Genomic DNA, 27562 nt, shown 5'->3' with positions numbered 1-27562 from the left:
ACTAGTCATTATAAATAATAGATTACTTGATAAATGCACTAGAATAATCAATAATCGACAGAATAAAAATAATTTTAAGACAGTATCAATGTGAAGTTTATCCAGTGTCAAATTAACCTATACATTTATTACATTTTATTTTTTCTTTTATATTTTTTACAATTATATTTAAGATTGCTTTTAAATACATATGACATATGCCTGTGAAAACCCAGCTAAAGTCTTTTTTTTTAGATTTACTGTTGTGAAAATAACCTTGATACCTTTAAAATTGACTAAGTTAGGTCATGTCAAACATTGAAATCATAGTAAAACTAATGGTTGAAATCAAAGTTGTTATCTCAAAATAAAATCGTTTTCACAGATAGGGTTACATATCTTTTGTATTTATTACATTTTTGATATTTTAGTATATATATATATATATATAAATGCCAAGCTTGATGGGATGCATAATGTATCAATAAGGTTTATTTTTTTATTGTTATTTATTGTATTTTTATCCAGTATATTGCTTTAAAAAATAATGTGTATACAATATCCTGATGTCAGTCATTGCGGTGATTCGCTACCATCACCCTCATATCCCACAGTAACAGCCAGCGCTGTTATGAGCAACAATAAAATTGGCTGAAACCCATGAGAAAACCTAAGCCGTATGGGAAAACCCTAAGTTCCCTCAGAAGGCAGCAGTATCTCTAGTGGCCACTGACTGACTTTCAAGACGACGACGCCTCACGCCTACTACGAATCCTACTATGGTTCGACGCATTCTTCTATAATATTCATGAGCCAACTCTTCGTCATGATTGGAAGAAACCAACGAAACGTCGACAGCGCCTAATTAACATTTATGAATCTAGCGCTTTCTATTGGACGATTGGCTTAGTGCGTCATGACAGCACGTAGTGAATATTTATGATGTACGGCTTCGCCTTAGTAAGGTCTGTCATTTATGTTCTTGTCTGCACCATTGTTTCTCCTGTGCGCTCCGTGTAATAGGTGCAGCTGCGGCAAATGCCGGTTATGATAAAATCTTACAGTCAAGTGTAATGCTCGCTGTATTTGATCTGGCGGATGTGTCTGATGAAGGAGATTGAAGAGTATGAATGGTAAGTGCGCGTGTATTGTATATTGTCAATGTGATGAACGCAATAACTGAGTGACGCGTAATGGGTTTGTGTTCCCACGCTTTCATACTGTAAGTGTCTCATGTGTGCAGGTTTCATATATTGGATTTTAGATCGATTGAGATGTGAAAAGTACAAAAATTAATGATAAAATGATTTTTAATTATTTTTTTTTATTATTTCTGCTTTTTGACACAATAATAACAACTTAATAATCATTTTGGAATAAAATGCACGTGAATATTTTATTGATATTATTATTTATCAGCAATTATTGTTGATGTTATTATTTAATACTTAGTCATCTCCTCCTTCGTGGCTAATAATTTTTATGGTATAGCTGCTTTTGCCTTTTTTTTAAACGCTGTACATTACATGTATTGTTTTTGAAAGGGGACATATCATGACTTTTTCAATGTTTATGTGCTATTATTTTATCCTAAGTGCTTCTTTCATCCTAGAAAATTTAAAAAAAGAACAACGCAGCAACTTAGTTTTGGTAAACCATTCTCTGTAAGCATGTGAAAAATAGAAATTTGGCTCCCTGTGATGTCAGAAGGGGATCTTATTATAATAATACCGCCCCTTAATCTGCACTATCCAATCACGGCATTGCCAATTAGTGCAGAGAGAGAAAGAAAGAGAGAGAGAAAATAATTGACAGCACAATTGAATTTTAGTTTTAACAAACACCAATTAGTGTTTGCATTTCATCAGCTCATTTGCATTTAAATGGACACACCCCAAAACAGGACATTTTGCTCACACCTACAAAGTGGCAATTTTAACATATTATCTGTATGGTATTTTGAGCTAAAACTTCACATACATACTCTGGGGACACCAAAGATCAATTTTACATCTTAAAAAAGTCTTGTAAAATGCCCCCTTTAAATAAATTATTATTAGCACTAATTTTTAAGCCTACATGAAATCATTTCATTTTAAAATAGCCAATATTTATCATGGTTGGTGTTACATACATTGTATATTTCATAAATTATTCATATTGCATCTAGACAACAATTTTGTTTCTTTATCTTATTTCTGATACTCATGCTACCGACCATCATATCTTCTTCTGGCATCGCTTGTTTATTCCTGTATGTGCCTTATCCATTATGTCTCCCCAAAACCAAATTACCCCTCAGAGATGAATAGCCATATTGTGTTGTTTCTTTATACAAAGTTGTTTTGCAACATAAATGGTCACATGTTTATCTTGATCCCTTTTGTTGATCATGTTAAACTGATCAGTTATCAATTACTGTTACATAAGATGATGAGTAATTTATGCAGGCAATAAACAGTACAATTAAGAAGCTGTGCACACTGCTGCTGTTAAATGCTCACACGTGGTGTAATGACATTGATGGGCGCTATTCTTTAGATTCTAGCCAAACTGTACTATTTATCAGCAGACCAGATAATAAAATGATTATTAATAAAATGACTCTTTTTGTAAAAAATCTTGCTGCATGCAAATCTAGAAGGTTGCTTTATGCAAGGATACAAATGCAATAGCTTTTAAGCCCAACCCATTTTTATGAAAACAAAGCATATAAATAGCATGCAGTGTGAATATTGTGAAATACAGTACATATGCCAAATTCCAATTTTGCGTGCGTATGATATGCTAGTCCTCATTTATATGGCGCATCTTTTCGTGTCATTTATTTATGGTTACTGATTTGTTTTCTGTTTTTTAAATCATTGTCCCTTGGGTTTGGGGTTAGAATTGGGGTTTAGGTTAGAATGTCATTTTATGTTAAAAACTTGCTCTAACCCCAAAACCAAGCAACAATGTTAAAAAAAGAAAACAAATGAGAAACTAATAAATAAAACGACATGAAAAGATGTGCCATATAAGTGAACAGGAAGGACTGGCGTATTATATGCATGCAAAATTGTAAATTGGCATATGTATTGCACTACTTTTCACACTGCGTGCTATTTATACGCATTTCAAGAGAATGTGCTGTTTTAAGCCTTATATATTTGTACAGCACTAGGGCTGGGATAAACTATTATTTTTTAAACGATTAATCTAGCGATTCTTTTTTTCCGATAGATCGATTAATCTAACGATTCATTTAATCAGTCAGATTCAAATTCGATTCGATTCGATTCTCAATTATCTCCCCATTAATTAACTAATATCAATTTAAACATTTTGATTTACATATCTGAATGTAAACATTTCGATATATGTTTATTGCTCTTAAAATTTCAAAATAAAAAAAGACTATACAAGTGCAAAATAATGCATTCTTAGTCAGAGCATTGTACTACAGTGAATGACTGTGATAACATGACAAAATTTGGTTTATTTTCATTGCATGGCTCTTAAGATAGTTACTGCAGCACAACATATTTTGTGAGTAGTTTATGTGTTTGTTGATTTGGACACTTTTTAGCTGGACTTCCCTGGAAGACCAGCTAAACCAACAACTTAACCAGGCTGGAAGCTTGGCTAAGCTGGTTGGCTGGTCTTAGCTGGTTTAAGATGGAAGTAGCTCCCAGCCTGTAAAGGTGGTGGGTCAGCTGGTCTCCTAGTGGCCAAAACCCCTTTATAACCAGCCAGTTACATTAGCTTAACCAGCTAAAACCAGGTTGGGAGACAAGCATAAACTAGTGAACCTACTGTTTTTCAGTAGGTTTACTATCTGTTTTGTATATGTGTGTATATGTGTATGTGCATGACCCCTTTCACAACCACGGTCTTCTGCTATACTGAAAGACAGTGGACTAGAGAGGTTCAGAGGCGGCCATCATCATCTCTCTCTCTCTCTCTCTCTCTCTCTCTCTCTCTCTCTCTCTCTCTCTCTCTCTCTCTCTCTCTCTCTCTCTCTCTCTCTGCAGCTGTGTCAGGCAGATATCTGCTTTGCTCTCTCCCTCTCTCGCTCTCTCTGTCCTTTGGGAATAGTCCCTACAGTAATGAGGCAACATTCATGGAGGGCACACACCAGCCCACTCAACAGTCAGTGCAGTAATGGCTGCTCTTAGCCATTATTAAAGGCAGAAAATAATAAGCAGAATGATGGTTAAAACCAGGTGCATTTAATACATTTGTTCATTTGTGTCAACTCATATACGTTCACAACATTCCTAATAGTTTTAATGCACAACTTTTTAAGACAATTCTGGTTAATACGCCTTCCTTCATTTATTTATTTTTCTGCAGATTTTTAAAGCCTGCTCCATTCTGCATTCAAGGTAAGTGTGTGGATTTATGATTTATTTATTGTTTTGTAATGTTCTCGGTTATCTAAGTGGTTTGTAATGTTTTACTGTAAGTTTGCTAAAAGATGATGTGATGGGTTTGTCCCAATGGGGTGTGCTACAAAAACAGGAAAACTCCTGCATTGGTTATAACTCATACACATGGGATGACTAAATACAGAAATAATTTATGAAATAATTACTGTTTATATACAGTAGTTATAAATTATTTGATGTCTCTTTAGATTAATATAGAAGTATGAAATTTTTATTTTAAAGGGCACTTAATTTGGTTTTTTTTAATATTTGAAGTCTCAGGTGTGCCCAGAATGTATCTGTGTTTTAGTTCAAAATACCCCACAGATCATTTATTATAGCATGTCTAAAATGTCCCTATTTGGGTGGGAGCAAAAATGCACATTTTAATGTCTGTACCTTTAAATGCAAATGAGCTACAGCTCCTCACGTCCTTACAGACAGACAGTGAGCGCTTTTAGTTCAAATAGATCTGATTAATACAGTATAACACAATAGTATCTAGTGGACAGAGTACAACTCACTGAGGGTGGAAACGATGGTAATGCAGGACTGTAAGTGGGCGGGGCTTTATAAATGTGACCTCACATTGATAAGAGAATCAAAACAGCATGTCTAATAAGACTGCTTTGGTTTAATGGGCATTAAAAAAACAAGGAGCGGGTAAATTTTTTTCATTGTAGGGTGGTTGTGTTCATGCCAACACACATTACGTCCAAACACTTTGTAAAAGTGGAGGTGCCCTTTAAGTAACTTGCAGTGATGGGCGAAGCACACTATGACCAAAAATGTTGCATTTGAAAGGTAAATGGGGTGAATGGTGATATTAACTGTGGGTTTTCTCTGGGTCTCAGACATGAGCATTAGGCTTCTGTCACGCTTTGAAGATGCTGAATAAAAGAGCGTCTGTTAGACTGATGGTTTAGCTTTTGTTCAGTAGCGAGAGTTTGTAGCTGGCTTGCTGTCTTTGGGGACACACATGCTGTAACTGTATGACAGTTTAACTAATTAAAGACTGGAGCAGTGCGAGGTGGGAAATGTGTGATTGGGAGAAGATTGGCCCGTAGGGGCCAAGATGTATTCAATATTAGAGAGAGAAGGAGAGAAATACTATAGGGAATGTGTCTGTGCAGCTTGTTATGAACTTCCAGCTTCTTTTGTCACAGCAGCTGAAAATGGCAACACTTTGCATCCACAACACATACATTATTGCATATATTTCGTATGTCCTCTGCTTCCCATCTGTTATTCCTAAAATAAGCTTGCATTGGCAAATACCAATATAACTATTGCATGCACGTATAGGGATTTGTACAAACACACAAAAACAGCTTCATGCATATACAGACTAACACTATTGCAACACATGTGTTCATTATGTGTTCACACTCCTCCTCAGTGCATCCGTTTATCCTTTCAAATATCCCCCAATGGGAACATGATTTAATTGCTTTATATGACATGCTTAAAGGACACTGCAACATGTGCAGAATGGATTTCCAGTTAGCTAGGAGGGTCTGATTAAGCTGGGTCATTTGAATAACTCAATCTTTCATGCATGGCCCTCGCGCGCACAGATGGCCGTGCCAGAGCGCCGAATCTCTCCCATTAAAGATTCACGGGAGAGGTGGTACGGCACTTTCCTGATAACAGCCCAACATAACGTCTCTCTGCGCATGGCGCCTTCGCACGTGCACCATAATCTGTTTAGATGTCTTTTGTCTTGGGATGACTACATTTGTGTGCAAATATAAAGGTGACTCGACCGTTCCATTCGTATGGCATTGTAAGACATACTGTGAAGGTCCAACGAAGCTTTGGTGGGAAAAGAAAAGCAGCGGCTGGTAGACAGAAACATCAGTTTGATCGATGAGTATGCTGTGCACTTTAACATGAATATGCAGCCTGCAGGAGTGATGGTGAAGAAAAGCTAAAGGAAGAGAGGTAGAACGCATGCCATAATCTGTTTCTGATATACAGAACAACTCAGTGAAGAGAAGCAAAGCCCTTTCCGGCCTGCTGGTTACAGAAATATTGTGCTAGTGAGATATACAGTACACCCCTGGTCACAGGCCATGTTGTTATAGGCACGGGTCCATGCTTACATTTTTGTCAAATTGGTGAATTATTTTAGATGTATGGACTGAGTTTACATTTCATACGATAATTGGAAAACAGATAGCAGAGTTTAACAATAAGAATTTTGTCAGCTGGATTAGCAAAAGTTTTGGTAACACTTTAAAATGAAGTTGTATTTGTTAACATTAATTGCATTAGCTAATAATAAACAATATGTCATCTACAGGATTTATTAATCTTTGTTCATGTTGATTTCATTTACTAACACATTTTTAAAATCTAAAGTTGTATCTGTAAACACGAGTTAATGCACAATAAACTAATGTAAACAATTGTATTGTCAATAACATTAACAAAGATTATTACACAGCCCGTTGGAATGCTTGATTTTGATTAGCCAGTCATGACATTTGCAAGTTTGTTATTCCTAGTTATTACACGGCTCTCTGGAATGCTTGATTCTGATTGGTCAGTTGAGACATTTGCAGGTTCGTTCTTTTCGAATAATAACCGCTCCAAAAAAATAACGCATAGCCGGTACTACTTTTACGAGTAAGATCGCTCCGCGCCAATAAAGATTACTGTTTGTTTGGCGCCATCTTGTGACAAACACTGGACAACCACGACAAGACACAGAGAGCTTACTGAGACTGAACTTGACAAAATAGAGCATGACAGCTACGAAGCCAACACACAAAAAAATACAGAATGGGCATTAAAACTTCTCAAAGACTGGCTAAAAGAGAAAAAATGGAGACAGACAAGTATGAAGCAGGGGATCTTAATAAGGTATTACGATCATTTTATGCATCTGTGCAAAGTTTCGCGGAAGGATAAAAAATGTTAATTTAAAACAAATATGCCAATAAAATGTTTCAAATTCATATTCATGTCCAGTTTTTTTTCTTATGTGACAAGTAGCCGTGTAATAAGCGGGATAATGTAGAGGCAGCCGGTAGTTATCGGGAAATAAGCCCCTTCAGTGTGATCCGCTTCGCGTCGGGTCCTGATCAGACTGTCGGGGCTTATTTCCCGATAACTACCGGCTGCCTCTACATTATCCCTTACTTAATAACTGCTCAAAACTAATAACACACCGTAACCCGGATGCTGCAAATCATTTTGACAGGTACAGTTTAATGTTACACAAAAATAAATATGTATTTTAATTATATTTACAAATGATTAAACCAAATAGTGTGTTTGTGACATTTGAACGTCTTGTCTTATCTTAAAGCCGAAAGTAAACGTGTTTTCAAGTTTGCATTTATTTAAAAAAATGAAAATAAAATTTTCAAATGTTGCTTATCTCACTTATGAGGTAAATAGCCATGTAATAAGCTGGATAATGTACAATTTAATTAAAATAATTTCCTTTAGTAAATAATTATTTATGCTACCATTTTCTGTGGTTTCTGTAAATGTAAAACTGCTTTGAAACAAAGCAACATTTTAAAAAAGCGTTATAGTGTATAAATAAAATGAACTTGAAACTTAAATCCTGAAATTCACAAATGCTGTAGAAGTATTGTTCATTCTTAGATCATGTTAGCTAATGCATTAAAGGGGACATATCATGAAAATCTAAAATATATATATTTTTTCCATGTTTAAGTGCTATAATTTGGTCCCCAGTGCTTTGGTCAACCTATAAAACGTAAAAAGATCAACCCAGTAACTTAGTTTTGGAAAACCATTCTCCACAAGCATGTGAAAAAATAGGTCATTGAAATTTGGCTCCCCTTCTGATGTCAGAAGGGGAAAATTCCGCCCCTTAATCGGTACTACTGCTCACACCTACAAAGTGGCAATTTTAACATGCTATAATAAACACAATCTTATTGTAAAGTGTTACCAGTATAAGAATATAATATTGTACCGTATTTCTATACTTTTCTATATGAACAGCTTCAAATCTTAAGATTAAGATTAATGAATGGGAAAACCAGGATAAAACCAAATCATATTTGATAAAGTGTTTATTTAAGTTGTAGTCACCAAAATAGAAAAAAACTTTTATTTGTCCGTTGTTCATTTGTGTAAATAATGTGATATATGATTAGTGTACAGTCAATTTTTCTAAACTAACTCTCTTCTATCAAAATTTTTTTCATAATGCCGTCAGTTGAAGTGCTCTGAATTGAGATGCTCATTCAGTCAGTAAAAGCATTTTGTGTTTGACAGAAGAACCCTTATAGATCAATTAGAGACTCGCCTTTTTGATGCATCTCATCAGTGCTCGGACGCTGCATTTCTCTCATATTCAGAGATTCAGCTCAGCCATGACCGGTTGCCATGACGCCTGGGTGGAATTTTCAGTCCATGTCTTGCCTATTATCAGCTGAGGATAAAGCACGTGGAGGTTTTTTTTCGGAGAAAGATTCGCACAATTACATGGCATATAGAGTAAACAAACACACACACACGCACGCACACACACACACACACACACACACACACACACACACACACACACACACACACACACACACACACACACACACACACACACACTCACTCAAGCAGACATGAATGAAATGATGGCTAATAGGTTACCTTGACCTGCTAGTCTTCCATTTCTCATGCAGTGCATTATTTGACGCTCTCTTACTTTGCCGTTTGACTTCCGCGTGATGTAGCATGCAGATTTATGATTGAGTTCTGTGTCGTTGCCTGCAGCTAAAAGCCCAGTGCATTTTAACGGTCAGATACCTCAGTGTTTATGCATCACTATTACTTGTGTTTATTCTTAGGGTTAAAAATTTGAACAAACCCTAAAATGTAAGTATTAAACTTTGGCATGTTACTTGTCCTACAATATTTATGAATGATGCATTTGATTGTGCATGCTATCAAGAAAAGGCAATTATGTTTCCAAACCGTTGAATGATAAAGTGGGTGAAAATGTCTCTCATATTGGTGGAAGTACATGAGCCATGTAAAAATTTAATGAACTGCCCAGTGAGGTTCTGGTGCACAGCTGGAGACTTCAGGCTGTTGACTTAGAGTAGATAAGCAGGCAAACACCCATAACACACTAAAAACCCTAGCAACAACCATGACAACCACTTAGAAAGCATAAGAACTGAATAGCAACATCCTAACAACCACTCAAAACATATCAGATGTAAAACAATACCCTAAAAACCACTCAAAACACATCAGAACCACATAACAACACCCTGGCAATCACTCAGAACTAGGGCTGTGCAAAAATATCGATACAGCTAACTATCGTGATACATTTCCCCCTGATAGTGTATCGATATTAAAATGTCTACTATCAATATTTTTTAACCCATCAAATCCCTTTGTGTGCTTCAAACGACCTCCTCCAGTGCTCCTGTAGTTGTCGCTGTCCAGTTGTCTGTCATATACGACCATTCGGCCAATGTCTCAGAAGTTAGCGGGAGTGAGAAAATGGCAGAAAATGTAAAAACACCTGCAGCTTTCAAAGCCGACGCGTGGAAGCACTTTGGCTTTAAAATAATTTTTTTTTAATTCAGCTTTTTTTATAAAAAAGAAAGAGTATTGAAATGTATTGCAATGTATTGCATTGTATCATTGTACATTGTATCATGACCCATGTATCGTATCGTGAGGCCCTTGCCAATACCCAACCCTACTCAGAATACATCAGAACTGCATAGCAACACCCTGACAACCACTTAGAACACAAAAGAAGTGCAAAACAAAACACTCACGCAACTATTTAGAACACATCAGAACTGCATAGCAACACCCTGACAACCACATCAGAACTGCATAGAAACAGCCTGACACCACAGAAAACACATCAGAACCACATAGCAACACCCTGGCAATCATTCAGAACACATCAGAACTGCATAGCAACACCCTGACAACCACTTAGAACACAATAGAAGTGCAAAACAAAACACTCACGCAACTATTTAGAACACATTAGAATTGCATAGCAACACCCTGACAACCACTCAGAACACAAAAGAAGTGCAAAACAAAACACTCACGCAACTATTTAGAACACATCAGAACTGCATAGCAACACCCTGACAACCACTTAGAACACAAAAGAAGTGCAAAACAAAACACTCACGCAACTATTTAGAACACATCAGAACTGCATAGCAACACCCTGACAACCACATCAGAACTGCATAGAAACAGCCTGACACCACAGAAAACACATCAGAACCACATAGCAACACCCTGGCAATCATTCAGAACACATCAGAACTGCATAGCAACACCCTGACAACCACTTAGGACACAATAGAAGTGCAAAACAAAACACTCACGCAACTATTTAGAACACATTAGAATTGCATAGCAACACCCTGACAACCACTCAGAACACAAAAGAAGTGCAAAACAAAACACTCACGCAACTATTTAGAACACATCAGAACTGCATAGCAACACCCTGACAACCACTTAGAACACAAAAGAAGTGCAAAACAAAACACTCACGCAACTATTTAGAACACATTAGAATTGCATAGCAACACCCTGACAACCACTTAGAACACAAAAGAAGTGCAAAACAAAACACTCACGCAACTATTTAGAACACATTAGAATTGCATAGCAACACCCTGACAACCACTCAGAACACAAAAGAAGTGCAAAACAAAACACTCACGCAACTATTTAGAACACATCAGAACTGCATAGCAACACCCTGACAACCACTTAGAACACAAAAGAAGTGCAAAACAAAACACTCACGCAACTATTTAGAACACATCAGAACTGCATAGCAACACCCTGACAACCACATCAGAACTGCATAGAAACAGCCTGACAGCCACAGAAAACACATCAGAACCACATAGCAACACCCTGGCAATCATTCAGAACACATCAGAACTGCATAGCAACACCCTGACAACCACTTAGAACAAAATAGAAGTGCAAAACAAAACACTCACCCAACCATTTAGAACACATTAGAATTGCATAGCAACACCCTGACAACCACTCAGAACACATCAGAACTGCATAGCAACATCCTGATAGCTACAAAAAAATCAGAACTGCATAGCAACACCCTGACAACCACTTAGAGAACATCAGAACTGCATAGCAACATCCTGACAGCCACAGAAAACACATCAGAACCACATAGCAACACCCTGGCAATCATTAAGAACACATCAGAACTGCATAGCAACATCCTGACAGCCACATAGAAAACACATCAGAACTGCATATCAACACCCTGACAACCATTTAGAACACAATAGAAGTGCAAAACACTCACATAACCATTTAGAACACATTAGAATTGCATAGCAACACCCTGACAACCACTCAGAACACATCAGAACTGCATAGCAACACCCTCACAACCACATCAGAACTGCATAGAAACAGCCTGACAGCCACAGAAAACACATCAGAACCACATAGCAACACCCTGGCAATCATTCAGAACACTTCAGAACTGCATATCAACACCCTGACAACCATTTAGAACACAATAGAAGTGCAAAACACTCACATAACCATTTAGAACACATTAGAATTGCATAGCTACACCCTGACAACCACTCAGAACACATCAGAACTGCATAGCAACAACCTGATAGCTACAAAAAAATCAGAACTGCATAGCAACACCCTGACAACCACTTAGAACACATCAGAACTGCATAGCAACATCCTGACAGCCACAGAAAACACATCAGAACCACATAGCAACACCCTGGCATTCATTCAGAACACATCAGAACTGCATAGCAACATCCTGACAGCCACATAGAAAACACATCAGAACTGCATATCAACACCCTGACAACCATTTAGAACACAATAGAAGTGCAAAACACTCACATAACCATTTAGAACACATTAGAATTGCATAGCAACACCCTGACAACCACTCAGAACACATCAGAACTGCATAGCAACATCCTGATAGCGAAAAAAAAATCAGAACTGCATAGCAACACCCTGACAACCACTTAGAACACATCAGAACTGCATAGCAACATCCTGACAGCCACAGAAAACACATCAGAACCACATAGCAACACCCTGGCATTCATTCAGAACACATCAGAACTGCATAGCAACACCCTGACAACCACTTAGAACACATCAGAACTGCATAGCAACATCCTGACAGCCACAGAAAACACATCAGAACCACATAGCAACACCCTGGCAATCATTCAGAACACATCAGAACTGCATAGCAACATCCTGACAGCCACATAGAAAACACATCAGAACTGCATATCAACACCCTGACAACCATTTAGAACACAACAGAAGTGCAAAACACTCACAGAACTATTTAGAACACATTAGAATTGCATAGCAACACCCTGACAACCACTCAGAACACATCAGAACTGCATAGCAACACCCCGACAACACTCAGAACACATCAAAACTGCATAGCAACACCCTGACAACCACTTAGAACACAACAGAAGTGCAAAAGACCTCACACAATCACATCAGAACTGCATAGCAACACCCTGACAACCACTTAAAACACATCAGAAGTGAATAGCAACACCCTGGCAATCACTCAGAACACAACAGTAGTGCAAAACAAAACTCTCACACAACCATTTAGAACACATCAGAATTGCATAGCAACACCCTGACAACCACTTAGAACACATCAACACTGCATAGCAACCAGTGTTGGGAACGTTACTTTAAAAAAGTAATTAGTAATAGTTACTAATTACTTCTCACAAATAGTAACTGAGTTAGTAACTGCGTTACATTATTATAAAAGTAATTAATTACCAGGAAAAGTAATTACTGCGTTACTTAAAAAAATTAATATTTCAAATAACTTGAATGCCCCTTACAAAATTAAATATGTTAAATGACTAAAATGGATACTAAAGAGAAATCACTAATTTTGTGGCAGTATGTGACGATGTGAGGTGCTTTATTAGATCAGAATTACTTGCCACAGACGTGGAGAGACTTTTTCTTCATGGGCATAAGTTGCACATTACACAAACATTCTTGCCTTTCACCTCAACAATGGAAAAGTAGTGCTTTATACTTCGTGTTTGCGACCGCTACCTTTGAGCTTGTTGTACTTGCCATTGCCCTGTCGCCGGTGTTTTCGGAGTGATTGATGCGCGATGACCGGGCTGCATGTCAGTGCTTTGAGATGGGGCACAGTCAGCAGCAGCACCGCTGCTCGTTGAGAAGAGAAAACGACGCGTATTTTCATGTCAGTCTACAAAAGTCTCCAACCACGCCGGAAAAGATAGCTAGATTTGTCCTATAAAGTCGCTAAAGTGATAGAAAGTTGCTAAATCTAGCGACAAAGTGACCAAGTTGCTCAGACTTTTTAACACTGCTGCTCGCTCCTTGGACTTGGACTGCGCGTGTGGGCGGGCCTTTTTGTGAACTCTGCCTCTGGTTGGCTACCGATGGAAATTAAGCCAATCATCATCCGTTATGTGTCTCACAACACACACAAGAGAAAAACAGTGTTTGGCTGAGAGAGTGAGCATACGCTGCTGAAAATCACTACAGTAAGATCAATTTTAGTAATGCGCAGCATTTTAATGTCAGTAACGATAACGGCGTTATAACGGGGGAAACAGTAATTTATTTGATTACTCGTTACTGAAAAAAATAACGAAGTTACTAACGCCAATTACTTATAACGCCGTTATTCCCATCACTGATAGCAACACCCTGACAGCCACACAGAACACAACAGAAGTGCAAAACAAAACACTCACACAACCATTTAGAACACATCAGAATAGCATAGCAACACCCTGACAACCACTTAGAACACATCAAAACTGCATAGCAACACCCTGACAACCACTCATAGCACCCTTGAGTCAGGGCAAAGGTTTTTGGCACAGCTTAAAAAATTCAGTTTTTATTATTTACAATGGGACGGTGTGGCAACAGATGTTTTAATAATCAGGATGCATTACGGTCTCATTATGTCTCGATCTTTCTCGAGTTAATTACTGCTCTCTAAATAACACCATTGAAATTCAATAGAGCCACATTGAGGACGCTATCATTAAAGCTGTGACAGTTTACCATAAGTTTGGACGAGTGTCACAGCAGCTGTCACAACACACACAAGGCTTTTGTTTTTAAGGATAAAAGAAATGCATTAATAAATCAGGCTTTCTTTTAAGCATCATGATTTACAAATATCAGCTTATTCTGTGTTTTATGGAACGTGAAATAACTGCTACATAGTACCATATACAGCCAAAAAATACCTTTGTTTTGATTGTTTTTAAATGTTTGTGTTATCTACAACTTAATAATGTTAATCCTAAACGAAACGTATTACCACCTGAAAGAATTAAAGACTTCCCTTTTTCATTACTTAAAAAAAATGTGTTTAATTTACTCTCAACAAAGGTTAGGGGGTTTAGAATTCAAAAAATATAATTAGGAACTTCAAACCACCTCCTGTTTACCGTTTACCCTTGTGAAACCCCGGCGAGCATCAGATCTCCTGTGTGATGTTTGTAGACCACAGACAGAATACAGTGCACCACATACCGCAGATTTATTGAATTAAATCACAGCAGTTAAATAATCATATTTTAATTCAAGTTAATTGTGCGACTGTAATGTTATTACTTCAATATATTTTTATTTTGGTCCTATAATCCAATGTTATCCATCACACATGGCAGATGTTTACTGCAAACAGGGAGAGAGAAATGTAAAGGGAGGTGGAGGGAGAGAAGGAGAAAATTGATCCAGAAGAAACATCAAATGCTTTGAAGTTTATGACATATGATATAATCATTAATGTTATTTTCAAAGGGATCATATTTTTATATCAGTCCACTGACATGTTTACCAAACATTAACTCACAAACCAAATATAGTAGCTATTGAATATTTGTTCGGTTTTCTATTTTGTAACACAAAGAAAGAAACCAGATATACATCTGCTTCTTCCGTAACTTTAAATATTATACATCAGTCAAAAAAAGAGATATCAAGAGTTTACTCTTAACAGTAAGCGCATCTGCATGTTTTCTTATAAATTTACTTTTTTTTAGGCTTTTGTGTTTATGTTCAATAATTTCACTTCAATGGCAATTAAATGGTTAGTAATTGAAATTACTTATTTTCACAAATGTCACTTTAGGTGGTATTTAACCAATGTGGATGTCTTTCACTGCAAAACCCTCTAAGCACATACAAAAACTACATTTCTAAAATTGTCCAGTCACTCTCTTTTCTAAATAAAGAGAAATGCTCAAAAATTTTGTTAATGTCCTAATAAAGTATATTCTGTAAACCTCTTTTTATCGGGTAATAAACTTGCACCTTTATGTACGCACACCATCGTTCATCCAATTCGTCTTCAGTGCACTTAGAGGACTTTGCTGAAAAATTGTTGGGGCGATTCTGCCAACAAACCGGTATTTCTGAATGACCTGAGGGTGGGCTTAAGCGGTTTTGAAAATATTTTATCAACGTATAATACCTGCCGAAAGCATTCGGTCATTCGATACTATCATTATATAATTTTTGACGGAGGTGGCGTTTAGCGGCTTTTGCATCTGAGCTCTTCATATGTTTATTGCAGCATATTTTAAATCATGTAATCTGTATTTCTAAATAAACCAATTAGTGGTTTTGAACTAAATAAAAAAAAAGTAATTTGCCATAGAAAGTGGATTTACTAGAAAAACAAGGGTCAATTAGTCCTTTCTATTGTTCATTACATCTTATAGACATCACCCAACACAACTGGACCTGTTGGAGTAAATTATATATATAAAAAAAAAAAAACTTAATTGAATTACATTGGAAGAGATACATTGTGCATAAATGTTTTTTGTTAGTTGTCAGACAAAGGCAATAATCTAAAAATGACCATAATTTATAATTATCACCGAAAAACAATTGTGACAGCTATATTAAGTACCACTACTGATTTGTAAATGCTGTCTTCTTTATTGCATCTTCTCTCTTTCGCCACCCTCCACCTCTACCAATTGCCATGGAAACTACTTTTAATACAGTATAAAAAACTTCATGGTGAGACAGTTGCCGTATGGTAATATCTGTGCCAGTGACAGCCAAGCTGCAACCGTCCATCACATATGAATGAATAATATGCATGTGTGCCAAAGATGGACTGATGTGTTTGTGATGTTAAAACTGACAGATCATTAGTTACAAATCATAATTAACCATCAGTTGTTAGCAAAGTCAACATAAGTGTCACTGATGCATCACAGTTGTGGTTTGGTGATGTCGTGAATTGGTGCAGACAGCTAGATTAGACCTGTCTGTCTGCGTCTGCGCTGTGGGAGTTGTTATTTTTGCAGCATATGTCTCTTTGGAGTTCACTGATTTATTTACTAGCCCTATTACTATTTACCTTTTTCTACACTTTAAAACAGCAGCATGTGTGCAACATCAGTGTACCATTATGAGTACCAGCAGATGCTATCTCTTTGGATGAACCATCAAAACCACACGCACGCATAGAGGTGCACTTGCCCTGTCATCCGTAGATACATTTCAAGTGACGCAAATAATGCGAGCTGCTCACTAAAGGCAATTCATTCAGAGGTCAGCAGATTCGAGAAACGCATTAAAATATGTGCCCGGAAACGTGCGAAGATGCAACTTATACATCATCGTTGTGGTTCACTAATTAGAACTGAGTGCTTTTCAAACAATAGCTATGAAGTACACAATAAGTGGTTTTAAGATTGCTGGTTCACAAACTGCACTCACACTACTCGAAAACAAATCAAACTCTGATTCGGGTCTGCACTGAATAGGCGGACATACCTATAAAATATTTTAATAAATAAAATGACAATTTAACACAAATAATGCTAGCACCATAAGGTTCCCAAATATACAGTCTGAAAAATGCTGGGTTACTTAAGAATCCAGCAAGGGACAAACCCAACCCGTTGGGTTGTGATATTTAACTATACTTGGTTGTTTAAAAAAAAATTTAGGCTCGTGTTTATCTTCAGTAATTTCACTTTAATGGCAGTGAAAAGGTTAGTAATTGTTTGAAATTAATTATTTTCACAAATGTCACTTTAGTCTGTATTCAACAAATGTGGCTGTCTTTCGCTGCAAAACCCTCTAAGTACATGCAAAAACTACGTCTCCAGTCACTCCTTACTATCTTTTCTAAATAAAGGGAAAAGGCTCAAAAATTCAATTAATATCCCAATACAGTATATTATGTAAACCTCCTTTTATTGGGTAATAAAATCTTGCACCTTTATGTACGCACACCGTCATTTATCCAATTCGTCTTCAGTGCACTTAGAGGACTTTGCTGAAAAATCGTGTGGGCGTATAATGGATTCTGCCCACAAACCGTCATCAATGATGGTGAACCTGATTTCACCAAGTAAGATGTGATCCTGGATCAACACCATTGTTGGTCTTGGATCAACATTTTTATTAACCAATCAGATTGTAGCATTTTAAATCATGTAATCTGTATTTCTAATAAGTATACAAGTCTATGCTGGGTTATTTAAAAATCCAGCAAGGGTCAAACCCAACCCATTGGCTTATGATATTTAACCATGCTTGGTTGTTTTAACCCATTGTTTGGGCAAATATAAACATTTTCTGGGTTAATTTAACCTGGGTTAGTCCTTTTTGACCCAACCATCACTGCATGAAAAGAGGTGTATCCGTACTAGGAAACTCCTGTAAACACCACTGATTTTCGGAGGTATCTACTAGTTCCACTGAGGGTAAACTTCTAATTCCACCAAGTTAGGAAACTCCCGTAATGATACCAATTCGGATGTATCTTGCTGATGGGATATTCCTGTGGTATATGCAGCCATTTGTTGCCATGGCAAATAATCCCATTGAAGATTTTGTCAGGGGACATTTTCACACCTGCAGAGGTACTGGGATTTCACACCTTTGCACAATTCTAGTGTCCCCATTGGTGTTTAATCTCAACACTGATTGGTTGCTTTTAAAACCCCCTCCCAAAACTCTGACAACTATTGGGACACAACTTTGAAACTTTCCAGTTGAGATTATTTGATTGGTTACACTTTCTATTAAGCCCAACCCAAGCCCTCATAGCTTAGTGACTTGATTGGTTATTTGCCTGCTATGCAGATAGACTACAATCCCCCCCACTATATATATATATATATATATATATATATATATATATATATATATATATATATATATATATATATATATATATATATATATTCATATTCATCCCAAAACCCTTAAAAAAAAAACTTGAATTGAGTTTGAAATGTTTATTTAATAAAAAACTGAACAATTCACAATTGTCACAATCACAAAATAATATTATACACAAATATTAAAAGTTGCATACATAAACAATACTATTTAAACTCATAAATATACAGACAGAGAAAGCAATATTAGAGTAAAATAAAACAAAATAAAAGCGACAATGAAAACTACATTCAAAGCAGTACAATGTAAAGTAGCAGTGGCGGCTCGTGACTGCTCATCCGAGGGGTGCAAATTCAAAATAAGTGTTCGGAGTGTCATGTGTGTTGCTTGTGTTTTTAAAATGTGTTTGTTGCTTCATGTAAACCATGTGCATCACGTGTTTAGTCAAAACACGTGATGCACATACACGCAGAACACATATTTTGAAATTGGGAACCACACAAATGACTGGCTATATACATGTTGTGACAGACTTTGCATCGAGTGCTCACAAAAAAAGAAGTCACCAGCTGCCACTGTAATGTAGTAAATATCTAAATAAAATGAACAACAACTATATTGATCTTGCTTTAAGAAATCAGTCCTACACTGCAAAAAAATGACTTTCTTACATAGTATTTTTGTCTCGTTTTCAGTAGAAATATTATTTAAATAAAATGCTTTTTCTTGATGAACAAAATGACCTAAGATAATAAGTCTTAAGTTTTAGACAAAATAAATAAATGCACACAATTTAAGTGAATTTGTGCTTAAAACAAGCAAAAATATCTGCCAATGGTGTGAGAAAAAATCTTACGTTTTCTTTTTTCTTAAAAACTTAATTCAAGCACAATTTTCTCACCCCACTGTTATATATTTTTGCTTGTTCAGGCACAAATTTACTTAAATTGTATATTTTTGTCTAAAAACTAGACATTTTCTTTATGATTTAAGAATTTTTAGTTTTTCTACTAAAAACAAGATAAAAATCCTAAGTTAGAAACTGATTTTTTGCAGTGTTGATTCAATTGCAGAGCTCTGTCTTGGAATTATTCAAGAATTTCTCACTGTAAAACCTAAAAGTTAACTAAACTCAAACCATTTAAGAAAACCGGTTGCATTAAACCATTTAAGTTTTAAAACACATGGATTTGAGTACTGTGAACTTAAACAAATTGAGTCACATGCAGTTATGCACTTATATTTAAGTTCACACTAACTAAATATAAGTGCATAATTGCACAAGACTTAAGTTCACAGTACTCAAATGTATGTTTTTTAAAACTTAATGGGTTAAGGCAACCGATTTCCTTAAATGGTTTGAGTTAAGTTAACTGTTAGGTTTTACATTGTAAAGCATATACTTGTCAGCAAACGTAACATTGATGCACCCTCATCTGGACAGACATCTCTTTGGAGCCCTTTGGAAATATAAAAGTACATATAAGTATTTGGCATAATACTAATACACATATACGTATACACATACACACACACGACAAATCAAATGACATAGAATTAAAGTTGTACATTTTAGAAAGTTTACATTAAACCAGTGGTTCTTAACGTTATTCCTGGAGGCCCACTGCCCTGCATGTTTTGTATATCTCTTTTATCTGACAGACGTAGTTCAGTTCATGGAGATCCCTTCTATGAGTTGATGATTTGAATCAGGTGTGTTAAACAAGGGAGACATACAAAATGTGCAGAGCAGTGGGTCTCCAGGAATAACGTTAAGAACCACTGCATAACGACTGTACAAAGATACAACAATATATGATCAAAGAACTTCTTAATATACATCTTCTTACTTCATTTTCTGTGTTGATGTCCTCAAGAGTCTGTGTGTTGTTCTGCAGCTTCATTACAGTAGGCTACTTCAATATAGTTGTCTATCAAACACAGAATAAATAAAAATAGAATCACATACATTACAACACATCTATTTACGATTTAACCTCTTTAATTTAATAACTTAATTATTAAACTTACATCATTTTGGCCAGATTGCAGTGACATCAATTTCTTCAGTGTCTGGATTAGTCTGATGTTTTAGGTTTCACTGTTACTTCATTATATTTCTCTGGCAAACACAGAATTAAAAATTAAAATCACATATCACAATACATCCGTTTACTATTTAACATGTTTGATTTTAATTTAATGTAATCATTGAATGATTAAACATACATCATCTTTACCCAGAAACCTCTTCATCGTCCACAAAGTTGACCACAGTGTACATGACCTCTGTAAACACAAACATGAATAGACTTAATATTTAAAAAGATGAAGAACAGCAAACATATAACGTTTAAATATATTATGACTCCAAGCTTCTTTACAATTAGCATCTAGGTTCTCTTAAAGTGAAGCTGGCTTTGTTACAAATCAATATAAAGCTATTAAAACAGTCTTGAAAAATAAGCAGCATCTACCAGAACTGAATGAGCTTTTAAAACAACAAAAGATCGTCTGTACCATTTAAAATAGCAGAGAGACACTTGCTAGCTGCTAACATTTCAAACAAACGAGTTACTGTTGTTTTGTTTGTTTTAAGCAAATAACGTCTCATCTTGGCTTCTTTAAAGTTTTGTTTTTAAAAATTTAAACATCGAATTGATTCTTTTAACAGCCCGGTTTGAATGTAACTTCGCGTATTTTTAACCTCATGTTTACCGCTGTGTACCACGTATAACCTTAATGTTTTACTGTTTGTGCTTTAAATTCAAACAGTTCTAGTATAAAGACAAAAACGAATCATAGTAAATAACATAATATGAACAAATAGGCAACCGATCAGCGCGATGCAGACAAATTAATTAAATCAAACTTACCTTACTGTTAATGAGCAAACAAACAAACAAGAGACGGAGTAGTCCAGGCAGTAACGGTTCGCGATTTGAATTTTCCGTCAAGCCCATAGGTTGAGCAGTCGCACCTGAAGGGTGGGGGCAGTCAGATGAGTGGGTGCAGGTGCATTCTGGGAAATGTAGTCCTTTTCTTTAATATACTTTTTTATAATCCGCATTTTCACACTATGCATTGTTCTTTATACTTGATTATTAATAAAAAATAAAAAATATTTTTATAAAGTTTATTACGTTAACAAAACATGTTTAGTTGACAAACATGTTAACAGTTATTTGGAATGATGCTCAGATTTTCTTAAATTTAAAATCTTTGTGAATCAGCACCTTCTTGATGAAATACAAAACTCTTTAAACATGCCTCAGGAATTATGTCTGGGTTTAGTGGATTAACTGCTCATCATTGGAAACATTGAACGTATACCTAAATGAATTCTTACTTAAATATAAGTAAATATAAACTAATGCTGAGTTAAGACATGTAACTTACTGAACTTACTTAACTACAACATGAACTCAAATTAATTTATTGTTAATGACTGCATTAACTAACAATGAAAAACATGTCATGTTGTAGTTAATGATGACTCTTCAATATATGATATGCTGTAACTCAGCATTAGTTCATGTTAAAGTAAAAATACATGTATGTCTTTTTTCACTGTGATATATGGACCCTTATTATATTATAAAGTCCCCATCTCTTTTGTTTAAATTGATTGATTGAAGACAAACATTATAATATGTGGTCTGACCTTGTGCAAGCATGCATTATCAAATGCTAAAAGTTACCTCCTCAGATAGACTAGAACATTCATTGGTGCCCGAACATTTTCCTTACAAGGGCCAAACCTGACTGAGGGCTGTGGGGCAAAAGTAAATGTTGTTGTGTTATATTAAAATTAAAGTTGCCCTGATAACCCCTAATTTATAATTTTCTAATATTTTAAAAATAAATAAGCAAACATTACTCTGTTTATGTATAACTAATGCACTTTTATTTTCCAAGGCTTTTTGTAGAAAAAATAAATCGTTTTGCCAATCAATTTTAAATATCCTTTTCTCTGTGTGCCACTGCCGCAACCTCTTCATTTTTAGCCTATAGTACCCGAGTTCATTAGGTTTCGTGATGCATTTTATACACCTTCAAGTATGCATGAAACATAAAAAAATTAAAGGTCTTTTGTGGGCCAACTTTGGGCACCTCTGGACTAGAAGTACAGTAGCTGACAGGTATCTGCAGATATGTTTACCCGAGTTTGTCAGTCTGTTTCACCCAACATGTTTTGCATCCACATGTGAAAGACTGTCTTTTAGATTATGGACCTGTCTATTGATATTTTTGTTTCTATTTTAAAAGATTTAATGAAATGTTGGGGTAGAATTATAATAACAATAGAAACAATGAACTTCAAATCATGAGACATCAGCAAAAATAAGCAGCTTTACATTTCACTGACTAATTTATCAACATCCTAGCTAGCAAAAATGAGTTACATGATGTCATTTGAACGGCTTCTTTTAAACGATGTATGCAGCATTGAGACATACGTGCACAATATTCTGACCTAGGGCAGTTGGAGACATGTTTTCAAAGTGTTGGAAATATATATTCTGAAATAACATTTGTTGCATTTCTCTTGAGTCAGAGACATAATTTTCACACATTAAAATGGTAATTGTGTCCATTGAATTTTAGTTATTTTGAATGATGCTTAGTTTCTTAAATAGACTAATTAAATTATATTAATAATAAATATATTTAGAAAACACAGTTTTTATGTACCACAATACTGTATGTGGTGTCTTAAAGAGACATGATTAACCCCCCACCCCACTCAGCTCTGAAAACAAAGAAGATACCTCTACCTGTGGGTCATTAACATATAAAAAGCCGTTCACACCTCACACCCACCGCTCCTCACAACCAGCTGTAAGGATTCCTGGAAACTTCCACCAGTTCCTTTAAACATCCACAAACGTAAGGTTTCTGGATGTTTCACAAGTTTACTTTGGTGTATTACCTTTCCAAGCACTCTGCCTCAAAAATCTGGCAAACCTAAAGTTTAGCAGGGATTTCCCATTCCGTATTTGTCCGTATACAGCTCTTTTCATGCAGTGCATGGGTTAAGAATAACCCAGCATTTTTTTAGAGCGTATACACATTTACATTGCAAACTTTTATCCAAAGGGACTTACAGTGCATTAAAGTAATACATTTTACATCAGTATTTGTGGGGTCGAACCAATGACCTCTGTGCTGCTAATGCAATGCTCTACAAATTGAGCTGCAGGAATATGTCAGCTAATTATACAAGTATTAAAGGGCACCTATTATGGCTTTGCATAAGACGTAACATAGGTCTCGGGTGTGCCCAGAATATGTCTGTGAAATTTTATTTCAAAATACTCCACAGATCATTTATTATAATATGTCCAAAATGGCCCTATAAATGCAAATGAGCTACAGCTTCTCACTTCTTTACAGACAGACAGTGAGCGCTTTCAATTCAAATAGATCTTATTAATACAATCTGAGACAGTAATAACTAGTGGACAGAGTACAACTCGTTGAGGCAGAAAACTATGGTAATGCAGGACTGTAAGTGGGCGTGGCTTTATCAATGTGACCTCACGTTGATAAGAGAATCAAAACGGCATGTCTAATGAGACTTCTTTGGTTTAATGGGGATTAAAAATCAAGGAGCGGGACGACTTTTTTCATTGCAGGGTGGATGTGTTCACACACTGCCAACAAAAATTTATGTCCAGACACTGTGCAAAAGTGGATTTTGCGTGATAGGTAGGGCTGTAACAATTAATCGTGTGTCCCATTAAAAATGCCTGTCTTGAATCGATACTGAATCGCAAGGCTTGGATTCTGTTTCATGCACAGCTTGTGCGTGTACTACGGCATTTATTCTTTTTTATCATGAAAATACCTGAAACAATTTGAACAAAAGCGATATAAATATTCTAATAGACATTTTCTGGAATAGCGTTTGTAATGCTGCTTCTTCTGTGGCACAAAAGGAGTTTCTGCACGAGTTTCTGCACGAGTTTCTGCACAAGAGCGCCCCCTGGCTTTTGGATGTCGGGATTTCACCGTAATACATTAAAATTCATTCATTTAGAAAACACACATTTGCACGATTAATCGTTACAGCACTAGTGATAGGTGCCTATTAAGAGAGTTTTATAACATCATCAAAATCTACAATTAAACTTCCCACATTCAAATTTCCGCACAGTCCTCAGGTGAGGTAATAGCATGAAATGATTTGATGTTTGACAGATTCAGGTTACAGACAGATTTGAACTTCACCAGGAAACATCATCAGATGCTCATGAGTCTCAGTGCTACGTCTCTATTCACAATTACACAAAGGCCGCCGCGACAAGCGAGCATCTGCCTAATATAGGAGATAAGAAACTGTGGCGGTTACAGTTGTAATTAATATTGAGCAGAAGTCTCATGAGGAAATCTTCCTTTGAACGCTTTTATTCTTGTAAACAATGAAGCAGTCTGCTTGATTATCAGCTGCCTCGTTCAGTTCGGCTGCTTTTCTCTGAATGATGGTTTAGTCATATTTTGGTGACACACAGTCGCTGTCTCAACCCACACGCACACACACTTGTCTAATTTTAGACCTCGCACATGCCGTCTGTGAGGTAGCTGTCAATCTGTGCCTCAGTTAGACCTCATGACTGTCACAGAATAATCATTGCGTGCTATCACTTATGTCATAAGATTCATTCATGTTACGGGAGTAAAAATTCCTGGTTGTCTTAAATTTTGAGGGAAAAATCAACTTGTAACTTACTATAATCTAAAAAAATGTTGGGTTGTTGTCAACCCTGTGTTGGGTCAAAAAGGGATGAATCCAACCTATGCTGGGTTTTTTGAACCCAAAAAGGTGAATTGTTTTAACCCATTGGAGGCTAAAAATAACCCAGCAATTATTTTAGAACGTGTTTATTATCTTGACTACAATGCAAAAAATAAATGACTCTCTTACTTAGTATTGTTTTTAGTACAAATATCTAAAAATTGTTAAATGAAGATGCATTTTCTTGATGAGAAAAATGACCTAAGAAAATAAGTCAATATATCAATGGGTAAATTTGTGCTTAAAACAAGCAAAGAAAGAAAGAAAGAAAGAAATCTGCCAATGGGGTAAGACCTTTTTTCTTGAATTTTTCCTTTAACCATTTAAGAAAACATATATATTTTTTCTTACCCTATGGCAGATTTTTTGCTTGTTTTACTGTAAGCACAAATTCAATTAATTAGAAAAACTAGACTTATTTTCTTATTTACTTATTTTTGCTCATTAAGAAAATGCATCTTAAGTTGTGTTAAAGAGAACTAAGAAATTCATACAGATTTGTAACAACTTGAGTAAATGATGAAATAATTTTCTTTTTAAAATAAAATGACTTGTAAATCCGAGTTGATCAAACATTTAAGGCAAGCAGGATTTATTTTACAGGGTATTATTAAAAGGTAAATTTATAAAAGGTAAATGTTTATGTTGTGTGCAAAATACACTCAAATCACTCAATAATATATAATATCATAATATACACTGTTCTCAAAACAGACCTTAAAGTCCCTTAAAAATCATTTAACTTTAAACAAACTGTTGGAAATAACATAAATTTAAATCTACAGTAAGTTATTGGCAAACTGCTGCCAGTAATCCTGTAATTTCTATTGAAAAGTTTAACAGTGTAACTATGCTGCATAGTGATTTGCAAATTGTTATGGAAATGCAATTCAGGCCAAAACAGTTCAGCAATGACTGTTCACTCCCATAATGCATTGCAAATAATGAAAATAAAGTCGCCATGAAACGGAAGTAGCGATTGTGTTACTTTCCCCGTGTTAACGTATATTCGAGTGAAACAGCTTCTGAAATGAAATTAAGGTAGGGCTGGACTTTGAGAACTGATTGGATCGTTTGAAGTTGGGTCATGTTACTATTTGCTAATCGCCTGCTATGATCGAAAGTAAAGAAAGATCGTTTCGAGGAGGGGAGAAGATTCGCGTTTTTGATGAAAGATTTTAAGATTTAAAAAAAATGAAGCTCAAGTCATTTGTAAAAAATACCACATTTTAAAATAAATTACAGTTTTTAATTTCATTGCAACTTTAAGAAGCTACACTTTTCTAATAATTAGATTAAATTATCTGTTTAGTATTTCACATATTTTTATTTTTGACTAACAAAATCGCTTTGGTATTGTCATTAAAGCCTCACATTCATAATTTCTAGTGCTTCACAAAAGAAAAAGATCATTCATTGAGTTTTAAATCAAAGTTAGTAAAGCTGTGATTCATCATACTTCGGGTTAGGTTTGATTAATGGATTAGGCATTTAAAAAAATCTCCATAGGTGGATGCTGCACATTTGTGGTGGTTGAGAAGAATCCCCCTTTCATATGTAAAGCACTTTGAGGGCTGAAAAAATTGCTATGTAAATGTAATGAATTATTATTATTATTGGAGACAATAAATGGAAAAATACATCTGAAAACTACACCCATGAACAACTCTCTGTGAAGTGCCATTATTCCTAATTTTTGTACATTTCAATTTACTTTAAAGGGGATCAATTTAATTTGATGTTTTTGTGTGTCGTGAATGAGACAGTTCCTTTTGTAGCATAAACACAAACAAGGGTCACTCTCTTAGACATCACACACAAGCGTTTTACACCTAAAAATACTAGAAGATCTCTCAGAGAAAGTGCATGAATAATGAGAAGCCGTACATGTTTTGTGTGTGTGCGTGTGAGGCTTACGCAGACCCCCGACACCCTCAGCCTCCCTGCGTTTGTTTTAGAGATGAAAGCCTCTTGCTCCGCATCCACGGCTGTCAGAGAGCTCGGCTTCCTCCAACTTTTCCGGTGGCATGGGAGAAATACAGACATAAATAAAATATAGTTGAATGAATAATTCAGGTGTGCATTGTGATTGACATGAGGGTGAAAGTACCTGATTATGCCACAGAGGTATGCGAGTGGAATGAGATCTGGAGCCAAGCAGAAG

General features: G+C 35.9%; 1 protein-coding gene and 1 long non-coding RNA gene across 2 annotated transcripts in view; one reads left to right on the top strand and one right to left on the bottom strand.

Moving 5' to 3' along the window:
- Positions 1-960: 960 nt before the first annotated feature.
- The window catches only part of csrnp3 (cysteine-serine-rich nuclear protein 3), a 90500-nt gene continuing 63898 nt past the window's right edge, over positions 961-27562 (top strand). The window contains exons 1-2 of the mRNA XM_065252326.1: positions 961-1112; positions 4315-4346. The gene's annotated coding sequence lies outside the window, so the exon portion shown is untranslated. The remainder of the gene's footprint in view (positions 1113-4314; positions 4347-27562) is intronic.
- On the bottom strand, positions 18707-21859 carry LOC135733578 (uncharacterized). Its single transcript, XR_010526978.2, has 5 exons — positions 21476-21859; positions 20829-20888; positions 20631-20721; positions 20450-20530; positions 18707-20059 (listed from the first exon to the last, which is right to left on the bottom strand). It is a non-coding gene; the product is annotated as an uncharacterized lncRNA (long non-coding RNA).

Source organism: Paramisgurnus dabryanus, chromosome 15, assembly GCF_030506205.2.
Source record: "Paramisgurnus dabryanus chromosome 15, PD_genome_1.1, whole genome shotgun sequence".
Lineage (NCBI taxonomy): Eukaryota > Metazoa > Chordata > Actinopteri > Cypriniformes > Cobitidae > Paramisgurnus > Paramisgurnus dabryanus.
Note: the sequence above shows the minus strand (reverse complement) of the source record. Positions and strands in the feature narration are given on the sequence as shown.